Here is a 20,629-nt window from a genome sequence, read left to right as displayed (position 1 = left end):
TCAAGCCAAGATAACTTTTTAATGTTTATATAGTAGAGTGATAATATGAACCTTTTTTGTAATAATTCACTGCAGGAGCAACATTTTGAAAGCACTGTACTACACTTAAATTATAACACCCAGATTCTGTATCCTACTCTGTCTGCTGTGGAACTGTCACGTGTCTTTTCTTGTTATAGTTTCAACTAGAGGGTCACTGAGGTCACATTTTTGTTATTGAGGGTTATTTTATGGAAAATATATACGCTCGTATTTTTCCTTTTTGTAGCTACAAAGCTGACACTAGTGTTGAATCGCATGTCATAAAATGCAAGCTTATAATTGTGTGCTAGTTGATATAATAGTATCACATGAATATTAGTATATTAGTCTTACTTTATAGTTTTGTTATTCCATTCATCAGAACCCAGAAATATACTTATTGTAGTTATACTTCTTGCGTGATAAGTGTGAATAGAATATTTAATGTAGTCGATGTCAAAATATTGCAAACAGAATGTGTTATAAACCAAATTATATATATTCAAGTAAAGACATATATTATGATTTTTTTCACTATTTTCATATATAATTTGTTGTTTTATAAGTCTGCCATTCTGAGTTCACGTGATGCCATTGTGTCTACACTCGACTCGAGTGCACGCGCTGAAGAACGGTATCAGCAAGTCATTCTTTCTAGAAGTCGGAGTATTAAGTTTATTTCGTTGCAGAGAAGTTGCAAGGATTCGTTGGACAAAAAGTTATATATGTTTGTGTTAGTTGGCAGGTAAAGAGCTTTATTGCTAATATTCACCCGGTTTTAAGATGTAATTCTAAAGGATATCAATGTAAATTATGCAGACCTAGTTTAATTGAGTTCCATTTTTTCTTAAGACAAACAACGTACATTATATAATTATATAACAAACACTTCCCACCAACAAGGAATAAACCATTTTAGAGAGTATTTATTTATTATAAATGTATTGTGATTAAGAAGTGATTAAAAAAAAGAAAAGTCTCTAAAGACACCATATCCACTCTGGACGCTATAATCACTTCTAAATTGTATTATGACAACGTCAGAACAAGAACAATAAGACACTAGGTAAGGGTAATAACTTTCTACAAATGCTAACTTAAATTTAAGTTATATTTATAGTGTACAACTAAAATAAACGATATTATATGAGATAATATTTTCATGAATACACAGAGAAAAATCCGTTCTCCGCACAGCGGTATATTGTACAAATATACGGTATCCTCTTGCTTACTATAGAAATCAGTATGGAGCATACGTTAACCGTATGATACATAGGCACTGCCCTTAGATGTTACATCATGTCGTTGCAGGATGTCTGACATCTAACAGTTTTCCGTATATCACTGCATATACTTATGTTACGCCAGCTATATGCTATATACGTCCATTTGTATGTGAGATCCTGACTGCCTACATTGTTTCATACGGAAAGTACGTATAGATGGAACACTTATACAGAAAGTATTATAAAACATGCGTTTTCAGTTATACGTCTGCTGTCCGAAAACAGAGAGATTTAATTTAAAGAAATTAGAAGAGAGCCATGTAAGAAAGGAATACCAGATTGAAGTTTCGAATAGATTCTCGGTTTTAGAAGACTCGGAATGCACTAGTGTTGAGGATACCTGGATTGAAATTAGAGATAGCATTAAAAGTTCAGCAATAGAAAAATTGGGACACGCGGAAATACGTAGGAACAAACCATGGTTCGACCAAGAATGCATTAAACTAGCAGAGAAGAGAAAACAGGCAAAATTACGGTGGCTACAAAATCCGAATGAAATAACTACACAAAATTTCGCAGATATCAGGCGGGAAACTTCCAAAACCTTTAGAACAAAGAAACGCGATTTTTTGAAAGCTAAAATTAAGGAACTTGAAGATAATAGTAAAAATAAAAATATTCGGGACATGTATAAGGGAATAAGCGAATTTAAGAAAGGCTATCAACCTCGTGCTTATATATTAAAGAAAGCTGACGGAACAGTTCTCACTGATACGAATAGCCTCTTAAACAGATGGAAAGATTTCTTTGACGATTTGCTGAACACGCAGCCAAAAACTAATGCGCGTGGAGAAAAGGAGATGCACACCGCAGAACCGTATATTCCAGAAGTAGAAGCCGCTATAAAGAAATTAAAGAAACACAAATCTCCGGGTGTGGATGAAATTCCGGCTGAGTTAATTTTAGCTGGAGGCGAAAAATTGTGGAACAAGATACACAAACTCATTCTCCTTATCTGGAACAAGGAAGAATTGCCACAAGAGTGGAAAGAATCAATCATTGTTCCAATTCACAAGAAAGGCGACAAAACTGACTGTAATAATTATCGAGGCATCTCTCTTCTGTCAACATCCTATAAAATCCTTTCAAATATTCTATTAGCAAGACTGACCCTATACGCAGATGAAATTATCGGAGATTATCAGTGCGGATTTAGACGAAATCGATCAACTATCGACCAAATATTTACCATTCGCCAAATACTCGAAAAAAAGTGGGAATACAATATCCCGGTACATCAACTATTTATTGATTTTAGAAAGGCTTACGACTCGGTTAGGAGAGAAACATTGTACAACGTTCTTACAGAACTTGGAATACCGAGAAAGCTAATTGGACTAATTAGGATATGCTTAAGTGAATCCCAAAGTAAAGTCCGGATAGGAAAATTTTTGTCCGCGAGCTTTCACGTTTAAAATGGCCTGAAACAAGGAGATGCGTTGTCGCCATTATTATTTAACTTTGTGCTGGAATACGCTATAAGGAAAATCAAAGATAGCAACCAGGGCCTACAGTTTAACGGTATTCACCAGGTGATGGCATATGCTGATGATGTAAATTTAATAGGGGATGATAGGAGAACAGTAGAAATAAATGCAGAGATCTTATTAAATGCTTGCAGGGACATGGGTTTAGAAGTAAATGCAGAGAAAACTAAATATATGGAAGTGCGTCGGGACCGTAATACGGCAAATTGTGGAGGCGTTAAAATATTAAATAATACTTTTGATAAAGTGGATACTTTCAAATATTTAGGATCAATATTAACAGACGAAAATCATATTCACGAAGAAATTAAATGTCGACTAAAAGCAGGGAATTCGTGTTACTATTCGGTTCAAAATCTCTTGTCGTCGCGAATTCTGTCGAAGAATTTGAAGCTTAAAATATATAAAACGATAATCATGCCTGTTGTTCTATATGGTTGCGAAACATGGTCACTTACTCTGAGGGAAGAACATAGACTGAAAGTATAAGAGAACAGGATCCTGAGAAGAATATTCGGACCAAGAGTAACGAGAATGGGGAATGGCGGAGACTTCATAACGAGGAACTACATAGTTTATACGGTTTACCCAACATTGTTAGGGTCGTCAAGTCTAGGAGGCTTAGGTGGGCAAGTCATGTAGCTAGAATGGAATAAAGTAAAAACGCTTTCAAAGTCTTGACTGGAAGACCCATAGGAAAACGACCATTAGGAAGACCTAGGCGCAGATGGGAGGATAATATTAAGATGGATCTCGCAGAGATAGGAATACAGAGTAGAAAATGGATGCAATTAGCTAAGGATAGAAGTCAGTGGAGAGCTTTTGTGAACGCGGCACCTAACCTGCGGGTTCCATAGGCCATAGAGTTAGTTAGTTAGTTATTGTTGTTGTTCTGAACATTCTGAACATTTGTCTGTTTCGAACATCCACTCTCGATTCCAGCTATTGCGGATTTTACGTTGTAATTCGCAATGATAGAATGAACACGCTAGTGCAGAAATACATCATCGGAGTGACACGGTGATTCGATTGAGACTCGGTAACCGACAGGTGAAAAAAGAGACTTTACTTACTACCTTGACATTGAGAGTATATTTCTGTGTGCGCGTGAGAGAGAGAGACAAAGGAGAAGAGAAAGATGCAAAACATGATAAGGAAATGTGAAGAAAGATGGATAGAGAGACAGACAGAGAGACGAAAATAAATATGAAAACTACTTATCATTATCTGTATGATGAATTATTATTATTATTATTATTATTATTATTATTATTATTATTATTATTATTATTATTATTATTATTATTATTATTATTATTATTATTATTATTATAAACTCGTTTCCTTTCCAAATCTCTGATTCTGCCTAAGAGCATGTCTCCATGAGCGGTCACAAAGGCCAAATTGGATGGAAATCTCCGAGAGAGAGGAACAAAAAAATTCTCTTATGATAAATTCTAGGTCAAAGTTCGAAGCACTTGTTTATGACAGATGCTTTTTTCTTTCTTTTTTTCGGGAAGAGAATGTTTTGGCGCCTAAGAAATTACAATATACAATGCAAATTTGCAAGTGGATTTATTTGCATTGCTATTTGTAGTAATAAAGAAATTGTCATTGGAAGTCATTATTTTAAAAAATAAGTTTTGTTTCGTTACCCATCGAAAGCCTTAGGGCCCCCTACGCCTCGCCCCCAAGATCGATATCGAAAATTTAGAATATGGATACATCGATGTTGATATATTTATGATATCAGATGTTGATATGTGTCAATATCGATATCGATACATCGACATATCGCACAAAAATGATGCCGAGAAATGATGCTTCAAATATACTGGAATCAATAATTAAAATTTAAATATGTTCTTGCATTCCGTATCCAAGGTTGAGGGAGAAGGGGGTGAACCCGAACAAACATTTTAAGCCAAAAATATTCTTAAAATAAAAATAGTTATACTTCCCCCTTTAATAGAAATTAATTTATCTTTTGTAATATATCTTTTACCTCTATTTCTGATTGTCAGCAGAAATCAGAGACACTACACATACTTTACATAGTATAGCAATATATGCTATAATTTTTCACAACTAAGCAAATCGGAAGATGAAATTCTTGTGATAATAAAGTGGAATGTTCTACAAAATAATCATAATTCATTCAGTTTTTCTGTCAGTAATTTTGATACAAACTCAGAACTACAAGATTAATAGAACTAGAAATGAGAGATTTAATTCCTTTTTTTCTCACACTAAAAAACGTCTGCATTTTGCTGAGATTGTCATTTTGTAAATGTATAAGTCCGCTATCCCGCGTTAATTTTAGCTACCGGAGTTTCAAGGTAATCGGTACCGGAAAGTGTAAAGTTTGCGACTCTCAGATCTCGATAGTTTGTTAAAAGAGATTTCAAAATTCATGTTTTTATTTCTTCGTTACAAAACCACTTCTGATTATATTCATGATGAATTACTGTACTTATACACTCCGAATAAAAAAACCACGGCATCTAACACCTTCCAGCTAGGTCGCCCAATATATATATATATCTTCTTATCCCACAATCGTGTCTGGTAGAGAGACCCTCCTCTCTCCTCCTTTACTCTCTTCCATATTAAAATCAGCAACAACATAAGCACAATTCTAATTTCAAAATAGAGAAACATTAGTGTCAATAAAGTGAAATAATAAAAATAAGAGATTCTTAAGTTGATGTAGAGAGAAACTTAAACATATCTCAATGAAAAATTGAAACTAATAGAAATCTGTTTGAGGTACGAAAGTGAGATACAGAGAGAAAATGAGGTAGGACAAGAAAAAGGAAAGGAAAGATAAAAAAATATTCGATTTAAACGTAGTAAGAAAAGAACCTATCATTATAAAGTTCCGTTTGCAGAAATCCATCAGTAATATATAAATAACGTTTTATTTTAATTTTCTCAGAACTATTCGAATAAAGTACGTAGAGAATACTTGAAAATTCATTAAGTCTCCTTCAAAATTAATACCAAACTCGGTGATCAAATTAAGTACTCAACTTGCAGTGAAACTGAAAAGTTCCGAGGCAAATCTAGGATCATGCCATATGTTTAACACACATCATGTCTCTTCACGTGTGTTTTTTTTTTTTTTTTTTTTTTTTTTTTGCAAATTCGGTAGTTTTCATTAAACTTACTGATCTGAAATACATTATAATAAACCTAGTAGGTAGCGTGCGTCATACCTTTCATTCCAGACTACTAATGCAAACTGAACAAAAAGATAAAAGAAAAAAGAAAAAGAAAATATATAAAAATAGACAGAAAGAAAAATTGAAAGAGACCTATTTTACTGATAAATTTCTATCAGAAAGAGTCTACATTAAAAGTCTGCATCATAATGAAGAGTTACAAATGTTTAAAAGGAAAATTGGATGTTGGTTCCTTATAGACGTAGCAAATCTCGCATATTTTGCATTCCATACGTGAAAAAAACAAATTGAAAAATTATAGGATGCAAACGAATTTTGTATCAAATTAATATAAATCAAATCTCTCTTGAAATAACACGAAAGTGGGCCATTTTCTAGTCATTTCTGAACGTTTGTCTGTTCCGAACATCCACTCTCGATTCCAGCTATTGCGGATATTACGTTGTAATTCACAATGGTAGAATGAACATGTTAGAGCAGAAACAGATCATCGGAGTGACACGGTGATTCGATTGAGACTCGGTAACCGACAGGAAAAAAAGAGACTTTACTTATTACCTTGACATAGAGAGTGTATTTGTGTGTGTGTGTGTGAAAGAGAGAGAGAGCAGAGAAAAGAAAGATGCAAGACATGATAAGGAAATGTCAAGAAAGATGGATAGAGAGAGAGACAGAGAGACGAATATAAATATGAAAACTACTTATCACTACTCTGTATGATGAAGACTGCACACACACTGTTTATTCGGATTCTCACCTTCTCCATCCAACGTTGGTAGCGAATGTTTTATGAAAAATGTATCTGATGGGGATTCGAACCGAGATTTTCCGTTTGCAAATCTAGGATGGTACCAATACACCGACGGTTACTATACCCGAAAAATATTTTACAAAAGGTATAGTGTTTCTTTCTAAGAACAATAACATGAAAAGTGGATACTACAGACCAATGAGTGTTTCGAAATATCCTAGTAGCCTCCATAGTTATTATTTGCTCTTTCCCAACCAACATTTGTAAATAGTTTCTATCATGAAACAGGTGTTTGCTTCCACATTCTTACGAATTGCTCGTTTAGTGTCAGAAGTCACTCTTCGATTCTTCACTTTCTAAAAAAGATCCCTGTCTTGACCATGATTCCATTCCATACTACTCGTGAGGCCAGGTCGTTACCCCTACTGTACCCTGCAACCTGAAGCTATAACTCAAATCCTGCTAAGTTCAGTTCTGCTCTTTGGAACGAACCGGCTTCTTTCTGTAAGGTTATTTACACCAAAATGCAGGACGAAATTCATTTATTTGACGACCTGGAGACAAATTAGTGCCCACTAATAAACGAAATAACATTCAATCCAGGAAAATTACAAAAATAATAAATACTGTGCAGTAATTACGACGTGCAAGTTTAAAATTACGCTTATAAAATAATAATAATAATAATAATAATAATAATAATAATAATAATAATAATAAATGTTTAGAGCGTGTTGTTCAATAAACATCATATATTAATCTCAATTTTGCTGTGTCTGTAATGCATTATTTTTTATATACTATATATTCAAAGAAATTAAAACACTGATCGCACATGTAACAGAAAACGCTTGAAAGTAGACGAAAATATAAAATCTAGAACAACTGCTGGAAACAAGTTTGCAAATGATTGCCTCCATTGAGAGACCTCCAATTCTGCTCATTCCAACAAACTTTTCTCTCTAGGGAAGAGAAGATCTTGATTGTCACACTGAGTATGCATTGTAATTGAAACATTTGAAAAAGTTTCGGCCTGATCAGGATTTGAATCCGGGTCTGCCCAATAGAAGTTCAATGCTCTAACCACTCACCTACCGCGCCACTTCAATTCCATCCCAATTAATACCTAGTTAAAATCGTTTCGTGGAAGAACACGTACAAGATACTAATGCTTATGTGAGTGTCTTTGCGACTTACTCGAGATTTCCTTGTTTAACTGAAAAACAAGGTATATAGACCTTCTTCAATGAGGAAAATATCATGAAACGTTCTTCAAGTTGAGGCTACTTCATCGTTTGCAGTGAGGGTTCCAATTTACATTACATTTCTTCTTTACCACAACTTCTAATTTCCAAAGAAGAAAGACGACAGAAATTATTTTCACATTCTTTGAATTGTATCAACATTGTATAAATAGACAGTTCTATGTTTATGTTCCATAACTACTAGTTTATTTTATCATATTCATATGAGGATTTTGTGGCAAATTGAACCGCTGGCACTAGTTGAGTGATCTCGGGCGTTCGGCTTCTGATCATGAGGCGCAATCCACTAGGGATTCGAATTCCTCTAAAGAGCAAGGTCGGAACTTTAACTGTCCTCGATATTTCTGTGCTCATGTCCCTGTAGTGTTTGGAATATGTCGACAGGACATGAGTTGCCCGTGCGAACAACACCCCGGTTGGGCTGATTTGTTTAAAAAAAATTGTGAAAGCAGGAAGCTACCATTGCAGCTACCTGGGTTCAATTCTCGTCGTGGCAATTATTATTTTTTTCTGTATGGGAAGGTAATGTTTATGCAATTGGTATTGTAATTCTATTATTCCTTTATTATTATTATTATTATTATTATTATTATTATTATTATTATTATTATTATTATTATTATTATTATTATTATTATTATTATTATTGATATTATTATTACCACATAAGGAAAGAAAAAGTCACATAGTCGAAGCTATTCATAGGAACAGAAAAATATATAGTATCTCGGATGTTTCTTAGGTTTACACATGAACACAATAATATTATTACGTTTATAGATTTAGAGATGGAATTATCATTTTATGACAAGAAATGAAATATAACTATTTGTTAGCTGATAACAGTAATGCATTTTGTTTCACCCTCTTTGTAGGTAGAAAAGTGAGGTGACATTTTAAATAGGATCATTCTGGTGACTAGAGTTGTAAGTTCGATCACTATTTGCAATTTGTCCACAGCTAGGAATTCATTTTTGGCCCATACTACAGCAGTAAACACGTCTATTCATCAATTCTGTATTCAATTTTTGTCCAAACACATTACTTCGCAGACAGTTACGAATGAAGTTGATACGGATGACGTAATTTTGTGTTGTTGACATTTCACCTGTGAACGAAGTCGTCTCAACTCTGAGACCCAGAGAAATTAAATATTTTTCATGTTAGTATACATCAGAAGTACCAATATTGCAAATTATAAAAATCTCCTTCATTATCTCAGCCGGAATCGAACCCGCGACCCGAACATTATGAAACGAAAGTTTAAGAGTGGACTAGAGCATGACTCAATTTGTACATTTTTCCTTTCTTGTTCTTTTGGAGCTCCCAAACATCGCTCTGTGGTGAAAAGCAGAAGCTGCAGGTATATGAAAAGTCTCTTGCCTGCATCTCCCCTCCCAAACTGTTGTCAGTGTTGAACTAGCAGGGATGCCCTTAGGATATCTGCTAATGTTTGTTCAGGGGGTGAACAGGAAGCTTTTTGCATTGCGATGGTGCGAAATAAAGAAAAATAAAACTTACTGGAGCTCGCCTTGGAAAGACATGTATTTTTTCATCTCTTCGAGTTTAATACAGAGGAGAAGACGTATTTGTTTCGTTTTGCCAATTTTATATTAGATAATAATAATAATAATAATAATACTTATTATTATTATTATTAATATTATTATTATTGTTATTATTATTATTATTTTTAAATCCAATATTTCATTTGTGGAATGGATTTCGCAATCAATTTACCTCATTATCTCTAGGCATGTAAAAGCACATTACATTACATTTGGAAAGCAATGTCGCGTGCCAATTAAATGCCTCACTGACCCTCTCTTTGTTGCCAGCTCGTAGAAAACAAAAGTGATAAAGCGTCAATTTCATAGTTCCGCATTAGTATTTCATATTCGTTATGTTCAGTATATCACATCCAAACCAAAGAATAAACTACGTGCATTTCTCCTTTTTTTCTTCATTCATGTACATAAGAATGGCGATCCATATTATTTCTACATTTTCTAAAGTTTAAATATATTCTCGTTGCCAGAAAAATATTCTTATCACGTTCATGATAGTGCAACTATTTTTCCTTCAACAAATGCTGCTTCTCGTTTGAGATTGAACAGCAATTGAAAGACATAATTGTTTCTTTTCCGAAACCACATTTAGTTCTGGGATTCCCGTAGTAAATTTGCACATTTATAAAGCTCTTATAACAGAGAATAGTTATTAAATTCTTTTTTAATATTAGTTAACTTCATTTTTCTACATATTTGCATTTCTAGGGGCGTTTTCACCTCCTACCCCTTGTACGATTTTCTTCCCAACGAACTTGACTTGTACTTTGAACCATAATAAGCAATGTGTGAAAGTTTAATTCGAATCAGTTCTCGCGTTCGGCAGTTAACGTAAGAACAGACAACACACATGCTGTGCGAGTCGACTATTTCGCTATGCTCAGTGAAAAATGAATACTTAGAATTTTAATAATTTTTCTTTACTTGTACTAAAGAAATGTAGCTGAAATCAGTCTGTGTGATTCCCGCAACGAGCTACTCTGTAAGGTTAAACCATGGACTTCCAAGCTCAAGCCACGTTGACAAAATTAACAGCGTCTCAGCACTATGTTTGATCCTTACCTCGACGGTATATCCACGGATTGAATCCGAGATCTCTCACCTGCCTTCGACGTGAGTGGTCACAGATTTAAACTCTGCTGGAAGTCCAACGCTTCGGATGAGTACCCAAGTAGTGGTTCGTATCTTATTTCAAACTGTAGGTCCTGTATCTGTATAACCTTGGATGAGGGGACATATAAACGCAAACGGCCGGGAGTCAGAGTCAGAGCAGATTTTGAGGCTTATTCTGGGGGACATAAGTTTCATCTCACTTTCCTTTCTGGCAATCGGACACAAACCATAACATTTCTCCCCAAAAACACATTTCCATTCGAATTATTGGAGGAGACAGTCCTCCCGTTCCAAGATTGAAGGGGACATGCCCCCTCATTCCCCAGGATTTCGCCAGTGATCTGACATACTGAATTCTTAGCTTCAATGAATTTCCTCCAGACTATATATAACAAAAAGGGATTGGTAGAAGTGAAGTAGTATTCGGGCTGCCCGACGCGATGTAAGTAACTAAAATAAAGAAACACGTTGCAAGTTATTAAAATAACTTTTGAATATGCTTTGAATTCCTGAATCCCGACCAAGATCGAACCGTCCGGACTCCAAAATTAAAACCAGCACTCGCGCATATATATATATATATATATATATATATATATATATATATATATATATATATATATATATATATATATATATATATAGTTATAATAATTAATAATACAACCTTCCATTTTCCGTTCCTGATATTTTTCAATTCTATCGGTAGTCTCCTTTTCTTACTTTTTGTTGACAATCTCAAATTATTCGAAAATTTGTATGTCTGTGTTGTTTGTCTCTTTTCGATGGTATTCTATCCCGAAACAAAACAAGATAAGCTCTCTTTACTAAACTCTCTAACCACAACCTTTACACCGAGCAAATTCGGAAACAAACTGAAAGATATGAATGTCAAAGATTTGTTCTTTGTTGATATCGGGGTCAGGGCAGAAGAACCAGGGGTAGATTGATCCCTGAGGTTAGCCGGTCACGGAAGACGAACGCAAACCTGCTTTCTCTAACGCAGTCATCTAACGGGAAAATGCTGAACATTTTAAACATTAATTACTACGAGAAGGTGCACTCTTTAATTTAATTAGCATTTTCTCTGTAGATAACAATTAATAGGAAATAAGAAAATTATAGGTTGATTAAAGACGAATCAAAGATTATGAACGTATGCATGCATCTCAATTGATAATTCTCATTACTTTCCTCTAAAAAGTGGAGTCGAGTTTAGTTTTAAATTTTGCTTTCCTTTTGGGAAATTAAAAGAATATTACAGATTCAGTGCTAATTACACACACATACTTTATGAATACTTCATGAATTTGAATAATCTGGTTAAATGAACAAACTTACTTAGCTATTTCTTTATACAGTGTATAAAGAAATAATTAAGATAAATATATGGTGTTCTTTGGAAAACATGATCGAACCATAGACTCATCTTAGAATGGAGGACTGTTTCGTTAGTCACCTACTTTACAATTCTACCCGTATAAACACCTGGATCAGGGCTACCAATTGGTGTCAGTGCCGAGAAAATTTAGCGTAAGTTGGGTTTCATCTGTCTAGGCGTTCTCACAACTGCAAATTACCTGGACTCCATGTAATGGAATTAGAGCACTTGGGGGGGGGGGGGGAGTTACTTTTGTGGCTGGGTGTACAGTAGAGTGACCAGATTATGACAAGCGAAAAGCAGCACACAAATATACTAATATATGATAGTTTACTGCGTCGGCAATACGCATGTCCTTATTTATTTTAACCTAAGGATAATCATTAATTTTTGTTAAAAAGAAAAATACTGAAAAAAACATATTGAAGATATTCAATACAACTCCAAATGACAAGGTGGTTTACTTTCATCAACGTACAGTGAAACTTCGTGTTGGACTAAATACTTTATTTTTTGTCTACTTTTGGAGCGCGGGATTATTTTAAGGAATGAGGGAAAATTTAGACAGGCACGAGGGAACTTCTAGCATTTAGGAAACACATGACTTCTAACTTGGTTAGCATCAGTGTGGTAAGTTGAAAAAGAAACCTTTCCTACATTACCGATATCTCAACAAGCCCTTCTCAGTAAGAACAATGTATTCCAAAACAATGGTTTGTTGATTGTTCTTCCGTAATATTTTGAGGAGTGTTAAATAACTCAGCAGTTCATTATTCAGGAAAGGAGTGCTTGTGATTCAAAATTGAATTTTTTGTCAAGTGTGCATTTTGATTTTCCTCACCTTCTTGTGTTAGCTTTATTCTTCACCAGTGCTGCTGTGGGTGTGATAAGATACTATTAAAACCTGAGGAAAGAAGCGAGCTTGAGAGCCTTAACTGGACTAACCATTCATCCTACTTTATTTTACTTCACAACAACAAATTTCCAGTCAAATTTATGAACAAAACACCTCCTAGTGTATGATTTCATTCTTTAATGCTTTGACCCCCTTCTACTCAAAAACACAAAACGCGCTTTGTTGTGTATTATGGTATACTAAAGGACTAACTATTCCCAAAATTTCAGATCTTTTATATTCAGGCCCATTGGAGATAATAGGACAGTGAAACATGCGAAATTGGCAGAATTCCCCAACTTTACGATTTGTTACTGGCTTTTGGGAGCAGCTACAGGTCTGCAAATTTTTGTGTATTAACTTATGACCCTTATGCACACAGACCTCTATATCAGTTGTTTCCTCTTCCCAAACATATCTTCAATGACCAAAAATGTGGCTACTGTAGACCATGACTTCACCCCCTTCAAGTGGTTTTAAGCAAAAATATTAACAGATCAAAGCTTTATTCCTGCACGAGTTGGAGACGTCCAGGAATTTTCAATTTGGCACGGCAAATACATGCTGAGATATTCAAAACAACGTAAACGCTTAAAATCGAAAAAAAATCAAAATGGCGGTAACCGTTGCGTCGCTATATGATGTTGTTAAAATTTTTCAGCTGATGCCAGGTCCCTCGGTGGTTGGGCTTTTATCTGTCCTCTTCGGGTCCTTTCGTAAGATCCATATTCTTTCGGCTTTCCTGGGTGTCTGTCGAGTCGGCTTCTCGTCTGCTACATTGTTTACAATTAATAACACGTGTTGTGTTGACATGTGCTTTTGTCGTGATGTGGGAATCCTTACAATATTGTTTATATAACCGTTATATGTGCAATGCCTTATCATACTTTCGTAATATTTTGTATATTTGTATTTAGAGCATGATTAGTTTGACGTTATTATTAAATATTTCTTATGTATTGTTTAAATATGTTCTTTTCATACATTGTATTCATTCTCATAGCGCATGTGGCTGTACAAGCTTTCTGCAGCCAAGTAAACAAGTAAGCATAGTAATGACATTATTATTATTGATTCTGGAAACAATGATAGTAACGATATAAGAGAGAATTCTTTATTTTGTTCCTTTTGTTGTTAATGTTTCTTTAAGTTCTTCAGTATAAGAAGAATAATCAAATTATGCCAACATAATAAAGAAGCAGTCATTAATTGAAATTTCCTTCTAATCTTTTTCAGATATATGAATATTAAAATGAACGAGTGTATTATGATTAATATGGTAATTTTTGCAATGTCAAACATTGCTCTAACAGAAGACAGCATTAATTGCATTCTTCCTCAGAAAGCACCAAATTCTCAACTCTATGATTGTGTCTCATATATTATACATAAGGAAGATATTTTCACAAGAACTTTAGCTGTTTATGTACAGAATACAACTGCACTCAATATGATCATAGCGAACTATAGTGGTATTATAACAGTTATTAATTCTAATTTGTCAGATGTACGAAACGTATCAAAAATGAAAGTTTCTGTGTTAACCGAAGACTCAACAGTTTTCTTGCTCTTCTTGCACAGAAGCGATGAATTTTTGGAAGTAATTGATAAACTAAAATTCTTCTACTTTAGTTCTAGAAGTAAGTTTATAGTTGTTATTGATAAAGATAATGACCCGCCAAATGAGGCTACTTGCATTTTGGACAGAGCGTTTCGAGAAGATATATTCAATATAATTGTTATTATAGTAGACGATATGACTTCGTTGGAAACAGTCAACATATATACATATTTTCCATTCTCAGAAGCTCACTGTAAATCCGTCGGCAGAGTAATACTTATAGATCAATGGCACAAAGGTCACATGTTAAACAGATCGGAGTTATTTCCGAGTAAGATAAGAAACTTACATTCATGTATATTGAAAGGCGGAACAGCCAGTTTTCCTCCTTCGGTTGTACTGGAAAACGATACAAACGGCAATCTTATCGCTAGAGGCCCAACTCCCAATATACTTTTTGCAATTGCCAAGAGGATGAATTTTACTTGAGAACTGGTGAAAAGAATTAATATATATGACCATGGCAGACTCCTTCCTAACGGAACATTGACTGGCGACGTCGTACAAATCTTTTCAGGAGTGATGGAGGGCAGTTTTATAGGTGGGACTCCAAGTTTAATATATTATAAATATTTTCACCCCATAATGAGTGGAGATTTCTACAACGTGGTATGGGTAGTACCTCACCCTTCCACATATCCAAAATGGATGAGCATATTTTTTCCTTTCCACCTTGCATGTTGGATGCTAATTATGTCAGTTTACTGCGTTGTTATTATTTACACAAAATTAGTGAAAAGGTGTGTTAAAAAGGAAAATAGTTTAATATTTTCTTCCACTTCCATGTACAACTTGGCAATACTCTTAGGTATTTCTGTGCCAGAGCCACCTCGTATACCTCTATTGAAACTAATATTTGTAATCTGTGTTTTTGGTGCTTTCATTCTGAATTACTGCTACCAGGCATCTCTTTTTTTGGTTTCTGAGCAAGCCAAAAAGACACCCGCCGATTAATACAATGAATGATCTTCTACAGTCAGGTATTCCGTTTGGCGGTTTGTCATTATCTCGAAGATATTTCAGTGATCCTTCTGATTACGTTATGAAAAATATTCTAAAGAAGTGGAAGGATTTTAGTTCTTGGTTTGTTTTAACAGAAGCGGTAGTAAATCTTTCCAGAGGCGAAAACTGGGGAATTGTTTACGTATCCAGTATTGTCGATTATCTGGTGTACACACACTCCTTGTTTGATTTGAATGGTAAACCTTTGATTCGCAAAGTCAAACAAAGTATTGTATCCGTGCCTACTGTTTACGGTTTACGAAAAAGTTCCCCTTATGTAAGTCCCTTCAATGAAGCAATTCAACAATGTGTAGAAAACGGGTTACGTGAGAAATGGTTAACAGACTTGCTTTATGATATTCGTATAAGGAAACGACATCCTGTATTACATAATAAAGAAGACAATGCAATAGTGATTTCTCTTATAGATTTAATGGGTCATTTCGGTTTGCTTATCTCAGGATTATGTGTCAGTATTTTGGCATTCATATTAGAAATAACTCTTACAAGTATTTGTCAGTTCAAGAAACATAAATAAGTGTGTGCTATTTCATGATATAATTTAAAGGTTTGCAGCTAATGATCCGTGAAAATAAAGTATGAGTGTTAATATTAAATGTATATTGAGTGAGTTATTGAGAAAAAAAATATTTAAAATGTTCATTAGCATATTTATATTGATATTGCATACCAATGATCATAATGTACAGAAAGAACCGTTTACAAAACGTTTTAACGCATTGTTATGTTGCAATCTTCAAGTGAAACGAGAAACGTGTGTATTAATAGATGCATGTAAAATTTATAGATTTTATTCAATTCATATAATTTATCACGGGATAAATAGCTAAACTTCTATAGTAAGCAAGTCATTAAATGGCCTATATATACAGAAAAAATATGTTTCAGTACTGTATTGATTTGATGACTTGATGGCTTATTGTACTAGCATAAAAGTCAGTGCACTCCAGCTTGCATTCATTTCAAATTATTGAACACTACAATGTATGTTTCTAAGTAAAATCATGACTTACTGTTTAGGATTAAAAATAGGTAGTGATATTTTATACTTTCTATTTCTTGAAAGAATAAATTATTCCAGTATAACAGTAAATAAGCCCAAAATGTTGATATATTACACCTGCGATTTCTAAGTACAAAAATAGTATTAAGTGTCAAGAGTCTTGAAAAATTTCTGTAAGAAACAAGCAAAGAAGGTAAAGAAATATATGACCTGGAATTTAGATCCTTACCGTAAAGGAAAACATTTATTTTTATAAGTTATTTTACAGTTACTTGATTAAGGAGAAGAATATAATTTTCTGCAATGTTATTCAAGTTCAACAAGAAATGCCGAAACTTGGTGAACGATAAATCTTTCTGCACTCATCAAAAGAATATGTGTCAGTGTAAACTTCATACATAATTCTTGCGAACATGGATTGCATAATTTCATCGTAAACGTAAAATTGTTACAATGCAAGAAGGTACCACTTATTGAGATAAAAGTGGTATTGAATGAAACTTTATTAAGCTCTCCATTAAAACAGTACCAACACAAAAAGGATGATTAGTGAAATACATACAATATCTGTCATTAGCTCTTAAACGCTAATTTTAATTTAAATAAAACATTGTTCAAGTGATAAGATGTGTGCTGTCGATGAACCTTATCGAGCTGAAAGTGTAAGACGCTTGAAGGAAAATTCTTATGTGCAATTTTTGAAAAAGTAGATAAAACAAAGTTTTGTTGAGCTTAAAGCTATGTTCTTTGTTGCCAATTCTAATTGACAATATTTTTATTTTGATGTAATTAATTGCTAATGGAATATGTAGTAAACTGCGCTCTTAGCAAGCAGATCGCTGTTTAACCTTACATAACAATAGCACACAAATCCTTTACGCAGAAACCACATCTAATACTTGTTTATATATTTAAAATATATAATCAAGTATAAATAGTCTGTACTTAGCTATACGTTAACAATACAGTATCACATTACATATGATAGTTATTATCGAGAAATGTCGAAAATAGAACTGATTTTGTGAATAGAGTGAATAGAATTCATTCAAACGAAAGTATCTTCAACTGATCAAATTAAGGTGTGTTCACTCCGTGCCATACTATCAGTTCTACGAGCGTGAATAGTATATATAGTGACATGGAGCTTTTTAAATCACGAATAAACATGGCTGTGAAGAGGAGCATACGCAGGGAGTCTAGGGAACGAAATACCTTCAAATTCTAACTTTTATGTAAATTAAGTATACTTTTAGGAGTGATTTTTTAGAAAATTTACTATAATTTATCCTCCTATTGAATTTAGACCCCCCAGAAAGCTTTGGACCCTACTGAAATAAACTGCTGCGTATGTGGCTGACTCTACATCTTGTTTCTGATGGTAAAATAATGAGCTTCAGTTGATATGATCCATTAGTCAACATTTCTACTGACAGCAAACATCTACAACTATTCTTTATAAAGTACAGCCTGGAGATAATAAGTAAAAGTGTGACATTACTATATTTTACATTTCATATTTTCCAGAAACTGTGCTTCACAAAACATTCACACTGTTCTATTACAACGTGTCTAATAGAGCTTCTCTCTTTCAGAAGAGTCGTCCGCTAACGATCAATGCTATCAAATCGTAATATATACCTTTTATTCTTTCTATGGATCTGTTATCAAACTTCGTACATTTATTCTAAACATAAAATCATTTTTGAAAGAAAGGGTTGCACAAATATTTTCTCATAGTATGTAGAATTCTGAATTACAGCTATCAGGCATCGCTTTTTGGACTTGTGACCAAGCCCCCCCCCCCAAAAAAAACATCCGCCGATTAACAGAATGAATGACCTTATACAGTCAGGTATTCCATTTGGTGGTATTGCAATACATCGAAGATTTTTCTGTGATCCTTCTGATTACGTTATGAAAAATATTCGAAAATAGTGGGAAAAGTTTAGTTCTTGGGATGTTTTAACAGAAACGGTAGTAAATCTTTTCAGAGTCGAAAACTGGGGAATTATTTGTATGTCCAGTGTTGTCGATTATTTGATGGACACAAACTCCTTGTTTGATTCAAATGATAAACTTTTCATTCGTAAGGTCAAACAGATAATTTCATCCTTGCCTTCATTGTTTTATGATATTCGTAAAAGCAAACGAAATTCTGTATTCCATACTAAAGCAGAGGGTCCTAGAGTGATTTCTCTTGTGGATTTAATGAGCAATTTTGCTTTCCTTCTCCTGGCATTCATCTTAGAACTAAACATAAATAAGTATATGCTATTCCATGATATAGTTTAAAGGTTTGTAACTAATGAGCCGTGAAAAGAAAGTATGAGTGTTAATATTAAAATATATATTGGGTAAGTTATTGGTAAAAAGGTTCAGGTATATGTCGTGTCGTATAATCAAATTGCATATAAATGATTATAATTTAGAGAAGGATTTCGTTCACATTACATTTTACGACCTTATTATGTTGCAATCTTTAAGTGAAGCGAGAAACGTGTTTATTTACAGATGCATGTAAATTTATTAACCCTTAAGTACTATGGACGAAAATAATCACGTAACTACTATGGAACGGTCTGTCAGACCGCATTGTTGTTTCACATTTTCTGAATAGTAGTTTTATTGCATATTTTTTTAAATGCTATCCTACATATCTTAGTTAAATATAAAAAAATAAAACATAATAATTTCACGATGGAAAAAAGGCTTTATATTTTTAAAACAATGAGAAAGGGAACAGTCAAAATTTGCAACAGTGCTTTCGTTGTTATTCTAAAATTCTAATTGTTGAAATATTCAATCTTTTTCTCCGTTACTATGTAGTCAAAGTAACACTAATTTAAAGTACAGTGTTCTTATAGATGCACTGAGAATAAAAAATACAGTAAAAACGGAGAAAAAACATGGAATTTTTGCTTTGTAAAACTTACAAGAAAGTACTGTTATAGTTGTACTGTTACATTTTTTGTAGTGAAAAGGTAATGAATAAAACTTATTTTTATTTCTTATATGATGTCGAAAGTAAAGAAAATACCTTTTGCCGATAAAGAAAGTATCGCACTAACTTTTCTGACAGCATGCTATTTCTTGAGGTAGACACTTCATTTTTTTCTGCACTGCAAGGAAATTGGTACCGCGGCCCACACCGCTGACACGAATATCTTTGCTTTCCGCTTACAACTCAAGTGGATAGAAGACTAAGTTTTCCTCTTCAACTCCTTGTGCGCGATGGTGGGAAACTCACTTTGAAAGCTTTAGTATGCTCTTGATGGAAAAACTCAGTTCTCGTGGCAGATGTCCAATGAACAATCTACGTTCTCTGTGAGCCCTAACAGGTCCTTTTGCCAACGTTTTCATGAAATCAAGTCTTGTCATCACTGTGGACATAGCGTAGATTTGATGCAAGACATACGCATTGACATCACACGCAACATCCACCAGCATAAAGAAAATTGTCAATGACTATCGTCTTATTCGACGACTTGATGTGTAATCTGTACATTCTTTGTCTAGAGTATCCACTCCGCTTTTACTCATTTTATAAAATATGATTATTTTAGGTTTTCCAGTCTCTGGGTCAATATTTGATGTGTGGTGCAGGCCGTGCCAGACGGTAAGACACAAAACTGCTAATAATCAGTAGATAACGAAATACAACTGAACAGAAAAATACTCACGTAACTACTATAGTACGTCTGTGAGACCGCTCGACCCCTCCAGCGCCGCGCACAGGGGATCAATTATAACACGATCTTGTTATAAATAGGAGATCAATATATATATATATATATATATATATGTATGTATGTATGTATAGAGCAGATTTTGTATAATTTTGGATATGTAGTTTGGTTATGTACATATAATTTATGAATGTATATTGTTGTCATACAGTAGATTATTTTAATTTTACGTAGTTATTATTTGGGAATTTTCTTTAGTTCTATTCTGTTTAAGTTTTGCATTTAATTTTATTTAATTTCCTTTGGTTTTCTTATTTTGGGTTAGTTTATAGTAGTAA

This window comes from Thermobia domestica, chromosome 9 (genome assembly GCF_964235325.1).
Source record: "Thermobia domestica chromosome 9, izTheDome1.hap1.1, whole genome shotgun sequence".
In the NCBI taxonomy this organism is placed as follows: domain Eukaryota; kingdom Metazoa; phylum Arthropoda; class Insecta; order Zygentoma; family Lepismatidae; genus Thermobia; species Thermobia domestica.
Note: the sequence above shows the minus strand (reverse complement) of the source record.